Source organism: Onthophagus taurus, unplaced genomic scaffold (assembly GCF_036711975.1).
Source record: "Onthophagus taurus isolate NC unplaced genomic scaffold, IU_Otau_3.0 ScKx7SY_15, whole genome shotgun sequence".
Taxonomy (NCBI): domain Eukaryota; kingdom Metazoa; phylum Arthropoda; class Insecta; order Coleoptera; family Scarabaeidae; genus Onthophagus; species Onthophagus taurus.
The window spans coordinates 6,535,455-6,559,940 of NW_027248940.1; the positions used below are offsets into that span (position 1 = coordinate 6,535,455).

General features: G+C 34.3%; 1 pseudogene; it reads left to right on the top strand.

The window, feature by feature from the left end:
• The first annotated feature begins 22,662 nt into the window (after nt 1–22,662).
• On the top strand, nt 22,663–24,174 carry LOC111418752 (RNA-binding protein 45-like; annotated as a pseudogene).
• The last annotated feature ends 312 nt before the right edge of the window (nt 24,175–24,486 follow it).

Below are 24,486 nucleotides of genomic sequence, written 5' to 3' on the forward strand. Positions count from 1 at the left end.
TTGTTGTTGTTGACATCAAAAAAGTGTAATAAATCGTTCCGTGTAATTTTCGTTAAAAAGTAGTTTCAATCGTGTTAATAGATACACACGTTCGATAGAAGCACTTCGGCTTTTATTTTCTATTCGAAGAGATACTTCTACTTATTCTACAAGAACAGTAAGACTTTTCCTTTTTTTGACAGTTTTTTTAACACCCGGGTTTTTAAGTAACTTTCTATAAGCGTCTCAGATTTTTCCCGCGCCGGTCTCGATTATTTCTTAACAGAGATTAATGGTAAATTTGCATATGATAATAATCGATCAGGAAGCATTATTTTGTCAAAAATGGTCTGGACTGCAGCAAGATTGTCTTCTCTTATAAACCTTTTCAAATGATGAAAGTAAATATGCTCCAACTCTCTATAAAAATCACATTGAATTAAAAATAAACTTGATTCAACAGCCATAATGACAACAATAACTACTATCACAAACAAGATTTTAGTTAATTCTGTGGTAAAGATTCAATTGCTCATTCTTTATTATCTTCATTTTCACCACCATCACTAATACCACAAGAACTAGTCTCATAACCCCTTGGAACTTACTTACTTATTTACTGAGAATGCTTATCGTAAAATACTTGGGAAACGTTGATGCACAAAAGAAACGTTTAAACAAAACATATGATTTGAAGGCGGAGAAGATAACTATACTACTAAAATAAGGGCCAGATAACATATTAAAAAAGTTGTTTTATTTAAAAAAATCTAATTGTTCTAACTGTTAGAACATGTCTTCAATATATCTTTTAACTTATTATACACAGAAAGGTATACGGTTTTGAGACATGTAGGTATACAAATAAGTGAGTCATGACCTACCTGCGGGATATTATGGGGCTTTAAAATATGCGAGGAGGTTCTTAAATCGGCAAATTTTTTTTGGGGGGGCACGTTCGAGGAGGAGGTCAATTAACTTGATACTAGTAAGTGAGTCATGATCTACTTGCGAGATATATATTTTTTTAATTTATTATGCAAAGGTATACGGAGTTTAAAAATATACATGGATACAAACGCACTCGATGCATCCTCCTCCTCCCAATAAGTTTCAGGAGCGGTGAGGGTTTATAAACGCCTGCGAAATGTGGTATTGACGTAGTACTTTCATAACTAGTAGAAGTGTACAACATTAAATTGTAAAATGGTCGTGTGTGAGGACTGTGGAAAAAGTTTTACTCGAGTTGACAATTTAAAAAGGCATCAACGATTATATTGTATTGGCAAGAGAATCAAGCTTGACGCACCGCAAATTCCAAAAGCAGTAAAATGTGAGGCTTGCGATGATTATGTAAATAGACAATGTTACCCTGCACATTTACGAAGCAACGCACATAAGCGTAACGCTTTTGTTATAATCGATGACGGAGTGGAGAGAATAGCTGGAGCATTCGGCGATAAAATCGTCAGTTATCGAATAAGTGCTGAAGGTTTTTTTGTGGATTGGGATGAATTTTCACATAGAATTCGAGAAAAAGTACTAAATCTGATACTAAGCGCAATCGATATTCACCGAAATGTAAAATTAAATATGGAATGTTTTGGTTTGTATTTTTTACAATCAAAGGAAGACTGTGACATAAAATCATTCAATACGAAAAATAAGGTAGTATAATTAGTGTCGTATCTGTATAATATATATAAGGAATTTATTGATGAAATTTCATCAAAAATGTCAGAATTCTAGGAACGAGATTCAGGTAAGCAACATAACATATGCATTAAAAAATAAATGTTTCAATCTTTTATTTATGATGGACTTTAATGCAAATCCTCTATATGGAGTTAAATTTAAACAAATATAATCCTATAAGAGCATCCAATTACATCGATTTACCGTTGCAAATAAAAACAAAGCATGCTGTGATAAATATACAAAACGCGGATGATGCATGTTTTGCATGGGCTGTAACATCCGCACTACATGAACCGAACGGTTTACCACAGAGGACATCTTCGTATCCGAATTACCTGGACTGCGGCTTAGACTATTCAAATATTGTTTTTCCAGTTAAATTACGTGATATACCTGTATTTGAAAAGCAGAACAAACTATCTATTAATGTATATGGAATGAATGAGCATTTTAAAGACGGTATTATGAATTATGACATAATTACAATGTATATATGTCGGCAAAAAGAAGTAAGACATATAAATTTATTATTGGTTACAAATGATTCCGGAAATAGTCACAATTGTTGGATAAAAAATCTGTCTCGATTACTATCATCGCAAGCATCGCAGAATGGTCATGAAAAGTATATTTGCGATGGATGCTTGGTTTTCTTTACGTCAGAAAATAAACGTATTCGTCATCAAAGTGACGATTGCAGCAAGGTAAGGGCAATTTTACCAACAACAAATTTGAAAATAAATAAATATGGAAATGAAGAAAAGGAAAATATATTACAGTTCGAAAATTTTGAACGACAATTAAAAATACCGTTTGTAGTGTATGCAGATTTTGAAGCATTACAAAAACCGATCGCCGATGCGGAAGCAACTGAACTTAACGATGATAATTCATACTCCGTCAAATGTTTCAAACACGAACCTTATGCATTTGCATATTATATAAAATGTTTTTATGATGAATCATTGTCGAAGTTTGAAATATATCGCGGACGTAATGCTGCTCAAATTTTCATGAGCAAGTTGGAACATGACGTTCTGAATACATACAAAAATTATTTAAGTCAATCAAAAGAAATGCTCCCATTACCACCTATAGATAGATTAATACATGAGATGCAGGATATCTGTCACATTTGTTCGCACAAAATAAAATAAGGTAATAAAGTATGCGATCATGATCACCTAACTGGGTTGTATAGAGAACTTAATTATCAATTACCAAAGTTCATACCGATATTTTTTCACAATATTTCGAACTACGATTGTCATATGTTTGTGGAAGATATGGCATTAAAAGAAGAAGACCTGGACGTTATAGCACAGAATAAAGAAAAGTACATATCATTTTCGAAAAAAATTATCGTAGGAGAAAACATTGACAGCAAGGGCTAAGGCAGGTTCATATGAAATTGAGATATGTGGATTCATTTAGGTTTATGGCTTTATCGCTAGAGAAGTTGGGTTCATTTTTGGAAGACAACCAATGCGTTCAAATCAGAAAATATTTTAGGAACGAAGAACAGTTTCGACTTATACGACAGAAAGAAGTTTTTCCGTATTCCTTTATAGATTCATTCGAAAAGCTGAATCTTACCGCTCTGCCAGATCGAAATAGTTTTTACAATCCTTTATGCGACGATAGTATAACCGAAGAAAATTATTGTCGTGCACAAACGGTGTGGAATATAGCGATATTTATTTAACGTCTGACGTTTTACTTTTGGCGGACGTGTTTGAGAATTTCCGAACCATCTCGATGAAGTATTACTCTTTGGATCCATGTCATTACTTCACAGCGCCGGGCTTCGGTTGGGATGCGTTATTACGAATGACGGGGGTAAAATTAGAATTATTAACGGACATAGACACGTTACACTTCTTTAAAAATGGTATTCGCGGTGGATTAAGTATGTGCACTAAACGCAGTGCGAAGGCTAACAATAAATTAATGATGGAATTTGATGAAACCAAAGACCCATCTTATATTTTGTATCTCGACGCTACGAATTTGTATGGACACGCAATGAGACGAATATTACCGACGGGAGGATTTCGATGGCTATCAGATGGGGAGATTCGAAGTTAAATATTTACAATACAGAAGACGATTAAGAAAAGGGTTACGTGTTTGAAGTAGATTTAGAGTATCCAGAAGCAATACATGATGAACACAACGATTTACCATTTTGTCCAGAACGGATTGTACCCCCAGGTTCAAAAAATACAAAGTTAATAGCAAATTTGGAAAATAAAACAAAATACATCATTCATTACGTGAATCTAAAGCAGTGTCTCAAGTTCGGATTGAAACTAACGAAAATTTACAGAGTATTAGAATTTAAACAATCCAACTGGATGCGGAGCTACATCGATTTCAATTCCGATAAACGTGCGAAAGCTAAGAATGAATTTGAAAAAAATCATTACAAAGCAATGAATAACATCGTATACGGTAAGACAATGGAAAATGTGGAAACGCGAGTGGATATAAGACTAGTTACCCACTGGGAATGTCGTCATAAGAAACCGGGTGTGGAATAGCCCTAATAGCTAAACCAAATTTTAAATCTTCAAGTCAGAAATATTCAAAAATATTTTGCGATAATTTGATAGCTGTTCAATTGAACGTCGCGGAAATTCGTTATTGCAAACCGCTGTATGTAGGTTTCAGTATATTAGAGCTTTCGAAAACCGTAATGTACAGCTTCTTCTATGATTACTTAAAAGTTAAATATGGAAATAACATAACACTTTTATACACCGATACTGATTCCCTAATCCTAGAAATTACTACTCCCGATGTATATGAGGATATAAAAGAAAATATTGAATTTTTTGACAAGTCCAATTATCCGTTAGAGAATATACACAATATACCTCGCGGTCGATCTGTGTTTAAATAATATCTGGGTTTCTCTAGGTTGCACTGGTTAAAAAACTTCTTTCGGTGAAAAATACCTTATTTTTATTTGTTTGCAACAGCCAAACATTAAAAGACGTGCGTTCGAGTTGTGAATAATTATTTTTATGTGTTCTTGTTTTTGTTTGTTATCGCGTTGACGACGAATGTCGCGTTGACGACGAATCAATTTTTACGACGTGCAACGGATAATTTGATAACGTGAGGGTAAATACATATAATAAAAAATATATAATTAATAAAATAACAAATAATTAACATGCCCCCCGCCTTGAAAGGGTTCCTTCAATGAAAACAAAAGATAAATAAGGAAAAAATATGGATTACATTTTTTTTTTTAATCTCGAATTTCAAACCACCGGTAAATAGCAAAGTTTCACAACGGCTCTTTTTATAATTCCGCTGGAAGTTCGAACCGATGCTACTCTTGCAATGTTGTCAGTTCCTTTATGGAGTTCAACAATTCTTCCAGTCTTCCAAAACAAGGTAGGTAAGTTATCTTCCCTAATCAGAAGTAATTGTCCAATTTTTAGGTCAGAGTCGCTCTTCGTCCGTTTCTGTCGACGCTCTAATTCTGCGAGGTATTCTCGGGACCATCGAGCCCAAAAATGCTGTTGAACCCGTTGAATGTGTTGAAAATGCGATAGTCTATTTTCACCCACGTGACTTAAATCTGGATCTGGTGATGAGATGAGTTGTTTTCCAATCAAGAAATGGACCGGGGTTAAAGGAGCAAAGTCATTGGGATCGGATGATAACGGTGTAAGGGGTCGTGAATTAAGAATTGCTTCAATCTGAACCAGCAAGGTATAAAAATCTTCGAATGTAAACGAGGCATTACTAGCTACCCGCCTTAAATGAAACTTTACGGATTTAACCCCCGCCTCCCAGATTCCTCCAAAATGGGGAGAATTGGGAGGAATAAACGACCAATTTATATTACAGGCATTAATCATGTCTGTCAGTTCGTTGGAATTATTAATTAGGAATTTGCTTAATTCCTCTAACTCTCTATTAGCGCCCACAAAATTAGTGCCGTTGTCAGAGTACATTTTCTGCGGTTTACCCCTTCTTGCTGCGAAACGACGGAGTGCGGATAAAAATGCCTCAAAAGTTAATTCAGATACCAATTCTAAATGAATTGCACGTGTCACAAAACATACGAATAAACAAATGTAGCATTTGCTTGTCTTTGCCCCTCTACCCCTTTTATTTTTTAGAAGAAATGGACTTGCGTAGTCCACTCCTGTGGTATGAAAGGGAGGTGCTGGTGTTATTCGATTTTTAGGTAAGTTACCCATACGGGGTTGTGTGAATTTTGGGTTTACTCGACAACAAGTTATACATTTACGCGCAATGTGCTTTGCGATGCTTCGTCCACCGATTGGCCAAAACCGTTCCCGTATTGATGCTAATAATTGTTGGAGCCCGGCGTGAAAAAGAAATTTATGTTCTGCTTCGAAAATTGAACGGGTTAATGTATGTTTGCCTGATATTATTATTGGAAATTTCTTGTCAAATGCATAATCCGAGTTACTTAATCGTTCGCCTACTCGAATTATCCCGTTTTCATCTAAAAATGCACTCAAATTTGTTAATCTGTTTTTCTTTGGTAAACATTTATCGCTCTAATAATTGTAATTCTTCAGGAAATGTTTCCCTTTGACTACATCTAACTAAATATTCCAAAGCAACTCTTAACTCATCAGCATTTAGAGGACCTTTAAGTCTTAATTTTCCTTTACAATTATTTTTGAATCTGAATACGAAGGCAACAATTCTTTGTAACTTTATTAAAGACGAAAACTTTCAAAATGGAATTAACTGATTGATATTAGTGGTTAAATTTAATACAACTCTTTTTTCAGGAAGATTTTCTGTCTGAAATTTCCGAACAGGCCACATGTTTTCGTTTTGTATTAACCAAGCCGGTCCCAACCAATACTTTTCTAAATTTGATAATTCCCGAACATTAACCCCGCGCGAAATAGGATCGGCCGGGTTGTCTTTTGTAGAGACGTATCTCCATTCATTTGAATTTGTTCTCTCCAATATTTTTGTGACACGATTACCTACGAATATTTGCAACTGTGATAGCTCTATTGATAACCAACCCAAAACCACACTAGAGTCTGTCCAGTAAGTTGTTTTTAATATATCTACTTTTAAGGCATTTGTAACCTTACTCATTAAGTCCGCAAGCAGCAATGCTCCCATCAACTCTAATCGCGGCACGGTAATTTGCTTTAATGTGTTGTGAATCAAAGTATTAAAAAAAGAAACTAATTATAAAAAGTGGGCTACGACTACTGTATTTTTATAAAAAAAAAATGATTAACGAAAAATATAAATAATATGAAAAAGTCAATATAAGATTGTAATTAATAAAATTGTTAATAAACATTATCATATTGAAGAAGTCGTACAATTTTCTGATAATTAACATCGACGAGAAAAAGAGTCTTAATAACTGGTGGCAGCGGTGGGATAGTCCGATCAGCACGAATTCCACAACAAGAGAAATTGTATCCTTGTTTCGATGTTGATTTGAAGAAAGCGAAGCTCAAGAAGCGGCAGCAACCGGAAGGAGAAGCAAAGATCACGTGACGACAGCAACCGGAAGGAGAAGCGAAGCTCAAAGGGCAACAACGACCGGAAAGGAAAGCGAAATTTGCAGAACAGCGACTGGACGGAGAAGCGGTGCTCACGGAGCAACAGCAACCGAAAGCAGAAACGTAGTTCAAATTAGAAAAGATAGAAATTCAACAGGAATTACAAATAGTAAGTAGTATTTGTTTTCACTTGAGATTTTGTGGTCTCATTGAAAGAGTTTTTATAACAAATAAACAACCAATTGCTATTATTTTGTAAGTTGGATCAGTTTAATCTAATTGTAAAGAAATTGTATTAATTTTACTATTAATTGAAATAAAAGGTTACGTTATTAGTCTATATCAAAAATAAAATGAGTTCTGAGGCTGAATTTAGTATTTTCACGGTGCATGAGTTAAAATATATTGCACAGTTATTTGAATTACCTGAAAAGAAAAGAAAATTAGAAATAATTAAAGAAATAATAAATTCTAACTACACTGTAGATGAGGTTAAAATAGAAATAATGACTTGGACTGAAAATCCTCAAAAGGGTAGATTAGAAAAGATTGAAATAGAAAAAAAAGAAAAAGAAGAAAAAGAGAGAATTGAAAGATTAGAGATTGCTAAGTTAGATACTGAAGTAAAACTTGCACAGTTTAGGGTGCAAGGTATTTCTGAGAATTCTAATTTTAGTAATTCTAATATCAATAGTTTTAATATGAATAAGTATTTACAACCATTTAAAGATAACGGTGATATGAGTTTATTCCTGATCAACTTTGAACGGGTTTGTATTCAATTAAACTGCGGGAAAGAAACATGGCCACTGAGATTGACCAGTGTATTGTCAACGGCCGCAAATGAAGTTGTGGCTAGATTAAGCGAAGAAGATGCGAAGGATTATGATAAAGTTAGAGCCAGTTTATTAAAAAAATATCAGTTAACTTCTGAGGTCTTTAGGGCCAAATTTAGATATAGTAAAAAGAAATTTGATCAGAGTTATGCTGAATTTGCTTATCAATTGAAGAATAATTTTAAAGAATGGATTAAATGCGAAGGGATATGCAGTGATATAAATAAATTAATACAATTAATATGTTTAGAAAAGTTTTACAGTTCAATACCATCTGAAATAAGATTTTGGGTTGAAGATCACAATAAAACAAAATCAATTGAAGAAGCAGCGGAACAAGCAGATGTTTACATTTCGAAGAGGGGTCCTATTAATGATAGAAATGGATATAATAAATTTAAGCAGGAACATAAAACATCAACACAAAGGGAAACGAATCAGAATAATCCTTCCAATATGGAAACAGAAAGCGAAAGGAAAGGAGATAAAAGAAGTTAAGATACAGACAGATTTGGGGAGAGTGTTTGTTAGCAACCTAACTACGGAATTTTTGGAACAAAGCGGTATTAAAATAATCCACAGCTCTGCATACCATCCTCAGTCAAATGCAGTAGAGAGATTTCATGGAGTGTTTAAAAGAATACTCAGAGCTTTGAGTTACGAACATGGAAAAGAGTGGGACGAGTACATTGATCAAGCATTATTTGCCGTAAGAAGTGCGCCACATGCGGCACATGGTTTCAGTCCTGCGGAGTTATGTTATGGAAGGCAAATTAGATCTCCATTAAGTATGTTAAAAGCCTTATGGAATGGCAGAGATACTAATGAACCAGTAGTTAGTTACGTATTGAAATTACTTGAACGATTGAAAAACATGCAAGAAATTGTAGAAATTAGTATGAAAGAAGCACAGAATAAATCAAAGAAATATTATGATAAAAAAACAAAGGAAATTATTTACAAAGAAGGGGATAAAGTGATGATATATCAGCCAGCTAGAACGAATAAATTACAAATGCAATGGGAAGGTCCAAAGAAAGTAGTAAGGAAAATATCAGATACCAATTACATATTAGAAGAACTAACTGGAAGAAGAAAGCAAACCCTTATACATGTAAATTTATTGAAACCTTATTATGAAAAACCTGAAATAGTTGCGATGTACGTAACATCTTCGGGGGAAGAAGAAACAGAAATGAATATATATGAATTGGAAAAGAAAGAGGAAGCAACTTTACTGGCTACAGAAGTTTTACAACAATCAAAGGGAATTGGAGAATTTACAGAAGAGCAAAGAATGGATTTGGAGAATTTAATTGGAGAATTTCCTGGGTTATTTTCAAATCGCCCTGGTAGAACCAATTTGGTTCAACATGATATTGCTTTGAAAGAAGAAAGGATTATCAGAACCAAACCGTATTCACAATCTCCGAGAGTACGAGAAATCATAGATGAAGAAATAGATAAAATGCTTAACTTAGGCGTAATTAAACCAAGTGACAGTCCATATTCGTCGCCGATGATTATAATAGAAATAGAAGGTAAAGAACCAAGACCAGTAATAGATTATCGGGCTTTAAATGCTATTTCCATACCTCAACAACACCCAATACCTAACATAGAAGCTTGTGTGGAACGGTGTAGTAACGCAAAATATTTAAGTCTTATAGATGTTGTACGAGCTTACTGGCAAATTGGAATGACTGAGCGTGCAAGTAAATATGCAGCTTTTATAACTCATCGAGGAGTATTTGAACCAGTAACTTTGCCATTCGGACTTCAATCCGTTCCATTTTCTTTTCAAAGATTAATGGATAAAATTTTGGAAGGTTATAACGAATTTGCCGAACATTATTTAGATGATATAGCAATACATTCAATGACATGGAAAGATCATTTGAAACATTTGCGACTTGTGTTTACAGCTATGCATAAGGCAGATCTTACAATAAAGGCAAAGAAATGTGAGTGGGGAAAAGCTCAAGTTGTTTATCTGGGACATAAAATAGGACAAGGTTATAGAACTCCATCTGAAGCAAAAGTAGCTGTAATAAAAGAATTTCGACGACCGGTAACAAAAAAAGATATTAGAATCTTTTTAGGGATAACTGGATATTATAACCATTACATACCAAATTATGCAGAAATTGTTAGTGCTTTAACAGACGCTTTACGAAAAGGAGCCAAAAACAAGGTTGAATGGGATGAACAGAAGGAAAACGCATTTAATAATTTAAAACAAGAATTAACTAGTAGTAAAGTGTTAAAAGCTCCCGATTATAAAAGAAAATTTATAGTACAAACTGATTGTTCAAAACGAGGAATGGGAGTTACTTTATCCCAACGTGATGACGACAATAAAGAATACCCTATACTGTACTTAAGCAAAAAGCTAACTGAGAGAGAACAAGCTTACAGTGCAAGTGAGTTAGAATGTGCTGCATTAGTTTGGGCAGTGAATAAATTAAAACCGTACCTATATTTAACTCATTTTATTATTGAAACAGATCATTGTCCTCTGACTTGGTTAAAACAAATGAGTAATAAAAACGCTAGACTATTAAGATGGGCGCTTACTTTACAAACGTTAGATTTTACGGTAGTTTATAAGCCTGGAAAAATGTGTGGCAACGTCGATTCGTTATCTCGTTATAATGTTGAGATGTAAGAGTTATTGTTTTGTGACTTAAATATTAGACGAATTTATCATGTTATTATTTGCCCAATGTTTTAATTAAGAGACCATAAAACCTTGAGTTGGGCAAATGCTTACTTGTGATGAGAATCAGCCTATTGGATGTCAGAAAAGTAGATTTCTACCATCAAAAGGCTGATTTCACCGGGGGCAAGTTGTTGTGAATCAAAATATTAAAAAAAGAAACTAATTATAAAAAGTGGGCTACGAGTACTGTATTTTTATAAAAAAACAAATGATTAACGAAAAATATAAATAATATGAAAAAGTCAATATAAGATTGTAATTAATAAAATTGTTAATAAACATTATCATATTGAAGAAGTCGTACAATTTTCTAATAATTAACATCGACGAGAAAAAGAGTCTTAATAAATGGTGCAACTCTGGATTTTGCACAAATCAAACGACTTATAACGTCTCCGTCGACCCCACAAGAACGAAGGTAAATGCACGCTTCGTACGCTTTCGTTGAAGCGTCCGAAAATCCGTGTAATTCTAATGACCTTGAGTATTGAAGTGATATGTAACGCGGAACACGAATTGAATTTAGATAAGGTAATTGTTGTCGAAATTTAACCCAGCTTGTATGGATATGATTTGGTAGCGCTTCATCCCAATTCAACCCTGCTTGCCAAATTTCTTGTAAAATAATTTTTGCATTTATTGTTACCGGACATAATAACCCAAGTGGATCGAACACTTGTGCAATATCTTACAGAATTGTACGTTTATTGATCTTATTATATTTGGTACCTTCACTTATTTGATATCTAAATTCATCGCTTGTAGGACCCCGCAATAATCCCAAAGTTCGAGTGTTTTCGTATTTGCCTAAATCGACCCGGTCTATCGTAGATGTTAAAGTAAGCTCGCGAATAATTTGGAGGTTATTTGACGTCCATTTAGCTAATTCAAAACCGCCTTCAAGTAATTTAGATTTAACCTTACCAATAATATGAGAAAGCTTTGTTATTGAATCCGCCCCTGTAAGTAAATCGTCTACATAGAAGTGGTTCCCGATTACTTCTGATATTACCGGATCTGAGCATTCAATGCTCAGTTGCTTTAGGCACCGTGTTGCTAGGTAGCTCGCGGATGCCGTGCCGTACGTTACGGTTAACAGTTCGTAAGTGTCAATAGGCAATTCTTCAGAATCACGCCATAAAATACGTTGCAGTGATGTTTGCTCCGAATTTATTAAGCATGCACGATACATTTTTCTGATGTCCGCGGCTATTACGTACGTGTACTTTCGATATCTTATGAGCGCGCTGAATAGGTCGAGCTGTATTGTGGGTCCAACCATTTGGATATCATTAAACGAGTATCCCGTGGTAGTTGGACAAGAAGCGTGAAACACCACCCGTAATCTAGTTGTTGTGCTATTCTCGTTAATAACGCCATGATGTGGTAAGTAATAACAAGGGCTCGCTATTGTTGGATTAACTATCTTATGCATGTGACCTAACTGCCGATATTCTTGCATAAATTCTTTATATTGTTTTCCGAATTCAGGGAATTTTTTGAACTTTCGCTCCATACTAACGGAATATTACGAATAATTGACGGTTGGTACGGTGCGCATAACATTTTCCAAAAGTTCATATTTCGGTTGGTATAAGGATTTCGAGTAGACATACACGTTTTCGTATCTGAGACCCTTTTCATCGAAGAGCAGTGTAAGGATTAGGTTGGTTTTACCACAATACGATGGTCCGCATATTAAACAACGAATGCTATCGGGAAAATTATCGCCGTGTCTTCTCTATAATCTGGACAGTATGTTTCTGTTTCACGAGACGCATGTCAACTAGTTTACTTTACGCGTTTACGTAAATATTTATATAAGTACAAACTATAATATATATCATTTCAATGCCATCACTCAAACGAAGTGGAGGTATTCTTAATTCTCTGATCAACAAATTACCTGTAGAACTACACATTCCATCGTATTCGTATTGCGGACCGGGTACGAAGTTGGCAAAACGATTGGCACGAGTCGATCCTGGCATTAATCCCCTCGATTCAGCTTGCAAGTCTCACGACATATTTTACGCATAGAACAAAGATCTATCGAGTAGACACGAAGCGGACCGAGCGCTAGAGGAGCGAGCTTGGGATCGAGTTAAATCGAACGACGCGAGTTTCGGTGAAAATGCGGCCGTCATGGTCGTCACCAATGCTATGAAAATCAAACGTAAATTGGGCATGGGTCTCAAGAAGAAATGCAATGATAGAAAAAATAAGAAACATGGTGGAAATAGATTGGAACTATTTCGGGAAACCTCTATAAAAAATGTAAAAGGAAGTATTGATAAGAAGAAAAATAAGAAGAAGAAGAGTAAGGAGAGTAATAAGAAGAAGATGAAATTAGCATTAGATGTGGTCAAGGCAGCTACCAGAACACTTCCAATTCCTAAAACTACCGGCGGTTTTTTACCCTTAATTCCACTATTCGCCGGCTTGAGCGCTGTTGGCAGTTTAGCAGGTGGTGCGGCCGGTATAGCAACCGCTGTCAACAAGATAAAAGCCTCTCGGCATCAATTGAACGAATCAAAACGTCACAATAAAATTGTCGAGGAAGCAATAACCCATTTGGTAGGCAAAAACAACAAAGACGGTAACGGCCTCTACCTTAAACCGTACAAACAAGGAACGGGATTGAACAGACAATAGAGAAAAAACTAATTGGCTCTCCGACCACTTTCTAATTATGGCATTTCCGAGATAGCTAAAAATATACATGGTTTTAGGGGTGTATTCTTAAGAGACACTTTACCGAATTCTCCCAGAAAGAACGAGTGCGCAGTCGTTAATTTAGATTCCAAGTTAGGATCGGGTACGCACTGGGTAGCCTATGTAAAACGTGGAAATCGAGTGGACTACTTTGATTCATTTGGAAATTTGAAACCACCTATTGAATTGATAAATTATTTAAATGTTAATGAGAATGTATGCATTTTTTATAACCACGAAGCGTTACAAACTTACGATCAAATCATTTGTGGTCATTTATGTTTAGAATTTTTAATAAATAATACTTAAGAACACCTTAAACGATTAGTTTCATTCAACCTGCTGTTAGAGAAACATGTCACACACGTTTACGTTAACTGGTACAGGTCCTATACTGTCTGCCGATTTTTTTCCACCCATAGAATTAAATTCCAAAGATAATTACGCTTTGGAGTTAATTGGGTTGCACACGTACAATTCAATACCGAACGTTGTTGAGGGTGCGAATAAGTTTTACTACGATGATGATGATAAAGTTATTGAGATCCCCGTAGGATCGTATGAGATAAGCGACATTGAGGACCATTTGAAGAGTTTCTTAGATAAAGGATCTATTTCTATTAAACCCAATAATAATACATTGAGATGTATTATAAACAGTAAATACCGAATCAATTTCAAAAAGTTGAATTCTATAGGAAAAATGTTGGGATTCAGTAGTAAAACTTTGGAGGCCGGTCGAGAACACGCTTCAGATTTACCGGTGCAGATTATAAAAGTTGTAACTATACATATAGAGTGTAATATTACAACAGCAGCCTACTACAATACACGTCTGGTGCATACGCTCTACGAATTTGCTCCACAAGTCGAACCGGGTTATACTATTAACATTGAACCTCAACACGTCATTTTCCTACCTATCAATACAAATAAAATCGATAATATAACACTTACTATATTGGATCAGGACGGTGATCCGGTAGATTTTCGAGGAGAAACAATTGTTGTGAGACTCGAGCATACAAAAGTACTGCAATAATAGTAGTAAATAATGGGTTTGGTATTTAAATCAACAAAAAATAGCAATGAAAAAAAACGTAGCACTTCTGACCCAATTCCTATAAAAGAGGGGAGTGGATGTAATTCTCGCATTAATCGTCCATCTCGCCCGCAGTTAACGTCTGAAAACATTGCATTTCTTCAATCTCTCGGTTTAAAGGTTAATAACAATGGAAAAATTGGAAATATTCGACAATCCTAACTTTGATGAAGTTATAACCAAACAGGAATTTCACACTTACTATCCGAGAAACAATAATTTCAATTTAAATGATGAAATACGTATATCAATTGCACATCAGGACATTTACACGTTGCTCGGTAAAAGTGAAATCTACATCGAGGGTAAATTTATTACTGTTGGAGGTGATTCGCTACGAAATCAATGGAGTGGAAATAGATCGATGTAGTAAACCCGGTATAACGACAACTATGAAAGGATTACTTTCATACAATGAAAACGATTCAAAGGCTCTAATCACCGCTGGATGGAACCCCTTAAATCGAGGACAACCAACATCCAAAGATACTACATTTAACGCAAGCATTCCGTTTTTAATGGGTTTCGCCGAAGACTATCAAAAGATCTTGATAAACGTCAGTCAAGAACTTATTTTAGTGCGCAGCAGAACGAATGATAACTGCTACATAAATGTTGACGGTGATAGAAAAGCCACTATCGAAATTGAGAAGATTGAATGGCACGTAACTGTTAACGATGAACCGCGACTTCAACTGCTATCCAGTTTTCGTGATAATTTTGTGCTTATGTAGAAGTCCAATGATATTAATTAATTTTAGATCATTTGATTGAAGAGAACCAATCGGAACAACATTATACTGAAAACAGCCCATGGGTTGTTATCACGTAGTTATGTACAGCTTTGTTCAGATTTAATGCGAATCGTCCGCTGTTAGCTCCGACATGACGCTGTTACTGGAAGAAGACGGAGATGTCTTTTGGTTCTATTCAATTCGATTTCTAAAACTAAACGAAGTTAGGCTCCTCCTTAACCCAGGTAAAACCGTCCCAGTTTTAAGAACAACAAATACACGATTTTTTATATGTTCCACTAATAAATGATTTTAGAGTATTTCTATAAATAAAACAAATCTCAGTAATATAATTATTATAATATAAACCTTATAAATAAAAATTTAACCAATTATCCATGTTGCAAGTGAAAAATATAAAAAATTTCTAAAACAGATAAAAACTTCTAACTTGCTTTATTGTAATATATAAATCGGAACCGGTTTCGGAATCACCGTTCCATCATCAGCCGAAAGCTAATAAGAATTAAAAAAATAATTAAAAACAAAAACTAATATTAAAATAGGACAACAACTTACTGTCAGAGAAACTAATAGGCGAGAAGAGATTTATTTAATGATGACATTTGTTGTTAAAGAAAAATATTTTTTTAAAGTCGAATCGCAAAAATAAAATTTAAGTTGTTATAAAAGTTTAGTTAAATTAAATTGAACGATGGAAATTAAAATCTTAGTTAAATTACAAAAGTGCGAAACGTGGATTGTTATAAAATTGTGAAACACTAAAAATATATATAAATTAATATAAAATGATATGAAAAAGCTTAGAAAAACTTACATTTAGAGACTGATGGTCATCAAAAATTGGAGAAAAATCAGAAATCTATTTAATGTATTCGGTGTTAACACCGAATACATTCGGAGCGTTGATTCCGAAACCGGTTCCGATTTATACAGGGTGTATCTGAATGACAGCAACAAACTTCACGGGGTGATTCTTTAGTGAATTTTAAGGGTACTTTGATACATGAACCATGGGCGACTTCGGCTCCCCTAAGGAGCTACACCCCTTCAAAAATGGCCGAAAATTTTGGTTTAATTTTTTTTTCTCAAAAACCAGAAACGCTAGGAAAATTAAATTTGGGGAATATGTTTAACTCATAATAGGACACGTTTTGACCCTATTTGTACTTTCAACCTACCCTTCTAAACTACTAAACGCAACCACCCCCTTTGCATTTTTGCTAAAATTTTTTTTATGCAGATGATAAATACATTAGAAAAATTTTACATAGATAGATGAAAGTATTCTAAAACTTTTTTGTCTCTCTGAAATTTTTCCAAAAACGACTAATTTTTGAGAAAAAAAATAGTAAAGCAAACACTGCCCGTTAAACAACGGGGTTGTCGATCAAAAGTTGGAATGAATTTTGAATGAAAAAATGTTAGTAGGCGTTGCAATCTTTGTCAGAAATATTTTTGACGTTTAAATGTCAGTTTTTCTTACTATTATTATTGTTTTTCAAATTAATTTTTGCATAAAGTTCTATCGCATTTACGCTCGTTCACTCGACGTTTCAAAATTTTAAATAAAACAATAATAAAGTAAGAAAACCACTGATATTTAAACGTCAAAAATATTTCTGACAAAGATTGCAAAGCCTACTAAGATTTTTTCATTAAAAATTCATTCCAACTTTCGATTAACAACCCTACAGCTTAACAGTTAGTGTTTGCTTAATTATTTTTTTTCTCAGAAATTATTAATTTTTAGAAGAACATCAGAGAGACAAAAAAGTTTTAGAATAGTTTTATCTATCTAACTGAAACTTTTCCAATGTATTTATCATCTTGATAAAAAAAATCTAGGCATAAATTGAACGGGGGTGGTTACGTTTAGTAGTTTAGAAGGGTAGATTGAAAGTACAAATAGGGTCAAAACGTGCCCTATTATGAGTTAAACATATTCCCCAAATTTCATTTTCCAAGCGTTTACGGTTTTTGAGAAAAAGAAATTAAACCAAAATTTTCCGCTATTTTTGGAGGGGTGTAGCTGCTTAGGGGAACCGACGTCGCCCATAGTTCATATATCAAAATACCCTTAAAATCCACTAAAGAATCACCCCTTGAAGTTTGTTGCAGTCATTCAGATACACCCTGTATATTACAATAAAGCAAGTTAGAAATTTTTATCTGTTTTTGAAATTTTTTTCTTATAAATAAAGCTTTATGAAACCCTCCTTCAAATTTTAAATAGAATTATTCAATATCAAAATTACGTGCATTCAAATTTGTCCGTTTTCTTAAATACAGCATGCATCGTGTCCTGGTCAACGAGAGTCAGGTTTGACTACGAGGCGAGCAATTATTGCACTTCATCAAGAAGGAATAGATAAACGGGAAATTGCCGAACGTGTAGGCTTATCAGATCAGTAAGATTTGAAGAAAATGGGAAAGTTGGCCTTACAACATCTAGATCAGGCCGAAGGCTTATTCTTAATAATGCTCAACGAAGGGAAATTGCTGAATACGTCACCGCCAATCCATTTACAACGTCCACAATTATCAAGGATTTAATTAGATTGAATACATTCGAGTGCTGAAGGATGTTTTGATACCATCAGTAATCCAGAAGGAATCATCACGATTATCCAAGACAATTCACCCGTGCATTCTTCAAGAATTGTTCATGATTGGTTTGAGGATCATAATGAGGTTAGGTGAATACCCTGGCCAGCGCGGTCACCTGATCTTAACCCAATCGAAAATCTATGGGCTTTGGTGGAAAAACAGTTCAAAAATGCCAACTTTGCGATTCGCAACGTGGATAATCTGCGCCGCAACATTACAGTTGTGTGGGAATTGTTTCACGGCAAGGATGTATGCGAAAGAGTAGTAAATTCGATGTCCACCTGATTGCAATGTTGCATAGAGAATAATGGGTATTATACAAAATACTGATAATATTTGATGGTATAATAGACCTTATAAAATTCTTCCCAATTAGATTAGTATAATATTTATTATATGTTATATGTATAATAATATATTATATTTTTTGTTATATAGGAGTATTATATTTTATTATATTGTTGTATATTCTCTCGCAGGAACATCCCAGCTTCTGTCAACTCCCGCATGAATAAGTAAACCACAGAATGCAAGAAATTCATCAACAGTTAGATACATCTTTCCACGGTTTTCCTTTTGCTCCATAAACACGTTTGCCCTCTAAATTAGTATAGTTCACAGTTTCTTGTACAATAACTGGAGTTACAAATAACTGAAACGCTTCTTTTGGTGTTGCAGCCATATGTTTCGTTGCTAGTCCTGGCGCACGCCGAATAATGTTGTGTGGTTGACTTTTATTTTTTGATGGAGGTTCCAAACTCCATACCAGACCACTTGGAGCAATGTAACCGCTCGTTGAAGGATTACCAATAACATCAACATCATCTTCTGAATTATCGTCACCATGATCAGAACTGGATCCAGAATACTCGTCAGGAACCAATTCGAAATTTCTATCTTCTGTGTCATCATTTTCTGCTTCTGACATACCACTTTCTTCAGAAGGGAGATCATCACATTCAGCTGCACACTGCACTAATATTTCTTCATAACCGGAGTCACCAAATCTTGGTTGGCGTCAAAAAGGAAGCTTTTCACATTCCTTTTTGACGCCATTATCATATGTATCTCACAAGTTCACTCAATCCAACTTCTTTTCCAACTGAATGAAAAACAGTTGCACCTACTTTTATACATGAAACAGTAATGCACGTTTTAACTTGCACAGACACGCACAATTCCGCGCAGCAGTGTTTGACAAATTATAACAACCCTCAACCTGTAATGAACAAGTTGAAACTTGTTCTATAGTAACTAGTAGTACACGGGCTTCGGAGACCCGGTTTATGCAAATACGGGGTGCTAATGGAAACGATTTTTTTTTCGATTGCTAATTACACTTGAATGTTTTTGAATCAAGTGTGTATTGAATAAAGACGTGTTTAGAGCATATCTAAATGAAGAGCCTGGTGCAAGAAGGGGATACACGCCAAATTTTAAGAAAATGGTATTTTTGTTAAAAACTGTTCAAGAAATTCGTATTTATCATTTAACATAAATACGCATTATGTTCTGCCAATTAAATCAGATTTGGAGAGAAAATCACTTATCCCGTGTTGTAGACGGGTGCAATAATGGGATAAGTTACGTGGCGTTTATACCGTTAATGCACCAAACAATCCAATACTATTATTTGCTCCCACGCATAAATAATGACTTTTTTGTACCGTGAGGACAGTACTGAAATTTTTTATTTTGGTGGTGTTTGATTGATATTTTATAATGTCACTCGCAATGTTTTGTAGCTTAGATTTAACAGATTTTTAATTGACTATTTCATTCATTACGTTAACAGCCAATAAGAATTCGGGGTTTTCCGTGTTAGGGATATTTTGTGTGCGGGAGATTTTGGGTTGGTAGTGCGGAGCGTAGGGTGGCAATGGAGTGATTCCCGCGCTCAAAAAGGTTCCGAGACGTTAGATAAATACAGGTTTGAACAAGATTGAGAGAGAGTCGAACTTGAGACTTGGTGCGTGGCAGAGGTAAAAAGACGGGTATCGCGAGAAAAGACGGACAAACGGGTGTGTTTTGAGAAGTATAAACGCTGAACTGAATTACATTGTTATTTTGTTTGAAGTTTCAATAAAGTTGTTGATTAGTTAAATTTACGTGAGGGTATTTACTTTATCCGTCAATTGCGATTATTTCAGCGGTTATTTGGCCGTAACCATGAAGAACCAAGGACAGTAGAATCTAACAGGACTACTACATCCATTGTTGTGACAACCTGCCCGCAAACTACGTCACACCATTTTCCACGACCAGCTGTTGTTATGGTCTATGCGTTTGCTGTTTATTTTTAGAGGTTATATCGTAGACGTAATTCGTATTATTTTTGAAGTTTTATGTTTTTATACGTATTAATGTCTATCACATAACCTCTAAAAACACAGACAGTTACCAGGCGTGGCAAATAGTGTGACTTAGAGTGCGGGCAACCAACCTATATGGACCTACAAAAATACAATGGATGTAGCAATCCTGTTAGATTCTACTGTCCTTGATGAAGAACGATAATACGAACTTTTGTATTATCACTTGTTTGACATTTAATTAATTTCGAGACATCCATGAATGTTTCCATAACAATCAATGTAATTTATTAAAAAAATATAAAAATTCTAAAAATATGTATATTTTTTATTCATGAAATAGTCTAGCCATATACAACACGACAATCGAAAATACTCGAATCTCGACGTATTGCCTTAAAAAACACCACTCGACCTTCGGTGTCGTGTTGTTTCAGGCAATCCGTCTCGTATTATCGAGTATTTTCGATCGTCTTGTTGTATAATATATGAACATACTATAGTTACGCCATTACGCAGTGATTAGCTCTTCCAGTGAAAGTAACTTTACTAAAATGGATAGTGATAGGTCTGAAGAGGAAGAAAAGGTGAAACAGAAGCTCGGTCGTAAAATAAATACGGAAACGAAATATACAAAAAAGTAAAAGGGCTAAAGGAGAATGTTACAAGTCCACATCAACGGTGAAGCTTGTGCCAGAAAGAGAGCAAGGGATGACTGCAAGTGCAGAAAACGATGCGTTAGAAATTTTTCGGAAGAGGAAAAACTAAAAATTATAACGGCTTTCAATAACCTGGCAGACCAGGACAAACAGATACACGGACAAAGAGAGAGAAAAAAAAGATTCATATTTATCCAGTTTAATAACCGTAAAAGCGGTTGTTAGACAGTAAAAAAAAGAAATAAAAATATTAATAAGAAAACCATACTTACAAATACAAGGTAGGTATTACTAAATTTATAATTTTTTATTCCATTTTGACAGATTAAACTGTATTATGATCAGACGTCATATATACATGTTTGTATTAAGATACGAATTCATATAGGAGGTTGTCTAACATCAACGATGATATGCAGTTTACATGATTTATCTAAACTGTGCTTTGTACAATAAATTTCAATGTCTTTACGCCACGTGAATTAAACATTGGGATTAAACCAGTAACGATATCGAGGTTTGCAAAACTGTTGTATGCGTTCTTCATGGTATTCTTAAGAAACTTAGAACGCATAGGAAAACATCTTTGTACCAACGCAATACACGTTCAAGATACACGGGGTCGAGACTCCAACAGACCTTATATTATTACGGATGATTTAAAAGAACATGTGCATGCGCATATCAACAGTTTCCCAAAATGTTTTCACTATACCCGCATCAGAACCACAAAATATTACCTATCCAGCGATTTAAACATATCAATAATGTACAATATACCTTCAAAAATACGAACCGGATGCACCGACTAAAACAAGATAATCGTCCATACAAACCACAAATTTAATATCGTATGATTTCTGTAGATTTCCGAGAAAATTTTAACATAAAGTTTGGAATGGCGCGCAAAGACACTTGCAAAACATGTGATATCTTAAATAATAAGATAGAGAATGCAGATACAGAAGAAGAAAAAAAAACGTTGAAGCGCTGCGCTGCATCAAATACACCTCCAAAAAGCTGAGTTGTTTATAGCGATTTTAAGAAAGTCTTTAGAAGCAATAGAAAATGAAGAAGTTGAACTATTATGCTTCAAAAAACTCACATCCCGATTCAGTGGCTTCTTCAGAGCTGTCGATAGCTCTTCTGAGGAAGATTTTTGTTATTTCTTTTACGTGTTGTTAAAAATTGTTTTGTTTATTTTGTTTGATAAAAGTGTTTCCTCACCTTCTTTTAAATAATAAAAAGTTTTGAATGTTACTTGATCCTTTCTCCAACCTCTCTCAAAAAAAAATGAAATATGCATTCACATATCTCCTTCTTGCACCACAATTTGTTTTTTTTACTATGATTTCACAATATATGGAAAAACTGACGTTTGCTCACATAACATTTTCATTCTTATTTATACAAATCAAAATCATCACTTTGAATACAAACATGAAATTAAAAAAGTTTTTTGCCTCAGGCTCCCATTCTTACACCACGCTCTTCAAATGCTCAAGCCGATTGAAATTATTTTAAGAAAATTATGTGTAACTAAAATCTCGCCGGGCCTAAGAGGCCCGGTTTATGCATCCTAGGGTTAAATAAGATTTTAACACATTTCATAATCATGTTAAAAAATTTAAAGTTTCCGCCTTGGTTTCTAACGCCATCTTGCGTTAATCATTCCAATTACATGAAAAACTAATAAAAAGGTACGTTTCCACGCTTTTAATCACTTCTTATTTATCTTATTTATATTTTATATCAGTAAGACACGGAGCTAAGCAACATTGGGTTATAAACGTTTCCGGTGAATGGCCATTCAAATGTCAACAGTTCACGACTGTTAATAACATATTCTTATCAAGTATGGGCGATAGAAGAGCCTCGTATGGTGAGCATAGGGGCTCACAAGCCATTGACAATCCCCCAAATTCAAGGCTATTTGTAATCTCCTCAAGACAACTTACCGAAGACGATTTCAAAGAAGCCTTCAATATATTTGGTGAGATAGAAGAGATTTGGGTGGTTAAAGATCGACAAACAGGCGAAAGAAAAGGTAAATAACTTTTTTATAGTTGTTTATTTTAAGGGTATATATTGCTTTTAGGGTACACTTACATAAAATTTTCTAAAACTTCTGAGGCAGCCAAAGCTTTGGAGGCTATGAATGGGAAGATTATTGGAAATACCGGAAGACATGTCAAAGTTGTTATAGCTTCAAGGTAATTTATTTTGATTCAAATAATTCAAATGATTTTGATCCATATTTAGAAGGGATCAAGGGTCAAAACTGGAAGATAATGAAGACGAAAAAGCACAAAGGTTATTTATTTTAGTTCCTAAGCCCATAACGGAGGAGGAACTGGAAGAACATTTTAAACAATTTGGTGATATTGATAATATAAGTATAATTCGTGATAGAAAAACTAAAGATAACAAGGGATTTGCTTATGTAAAATATTACAAGTTATTAAAAGTTGAAATTTATGAAAAACTCATAAATTTCAACTTTTTTATTATTATTTTTATTAAAATTAATAATTTTTAGATTCTCCCATGCAGCTATAGCTTATGAAAATTGCGATAGAAAGTACAAAGCAGTATTTGCTGAACCTAAATCCAAACATTTAATTTCAATGATTTCAATTTAGTTTTTTTTATATAGGCATGGATTATTGTCAATTAAAAATGGAAGGAAGGCCGTATCCTGTAAGAGGAGTTGGAACAGTAGTTTATTCTCATCCATTATGGGCTGCTTTTGCTAAAGAAAAGCTACATGGGCTTGAATATCCCCCTGGATCTAGGTTAATAGTTAAATACGAAATTGATTGTGGCCGACAATTTCCTGATAGAGGAGGATTTGGTTATCAAAAACCTGGGGATGTTAAACAACTCCAAGAAGCTATTATACATGCAACAGCTTTAATACATAATTCGGGGTTATCACTAGGTGCAATTATAACATTTTTTGTACTATATTATTATTTTTAAATTTATTTTTCGTTAATTTTAGATGCAATACAAGCTAAACTTTTAATGAGAAATAATCTCATTGAAGAAGATGATTACGCTTTAGATTTGCCGAATCCGCAACCTCTTTTACATGTTGATGATCCGGTTGCAGCAAGGTGATTACATCTAAAAAAAAGAAATTCATAAATGTACTTAGTTTTTGTTTGCAGATGTTTTATAGTTTGTATGCCGACAGCCCCGGCCATTGCCAACACTTCGAGATCTTTTTTGTAGATTTGTAGAGTATGTTTTAAACTTTTAATACATTTTATTTTTGTTATTAGGAAACCAAACGTTACTAACGCCATCTAATTTTGATTTGACGAATGACAGACTTTGACTATGTTCAGTCAAATCAATGTCATGTCAAGGTCGAAGTAGTTTTCTTAAATTTTTTATTTTCCGGTTCAAAATGAAATATGTCGCAAATATAGTTGGATATAGTATAACAGGGAGATTTCTAAATACACTACCTCAATAAAGTTTCCTTACAAATTAAATTTTAAAACTTCTACAAAAAAATTAAAAAGATACACCTCCAAGGTAATGAAAAACTTGTTA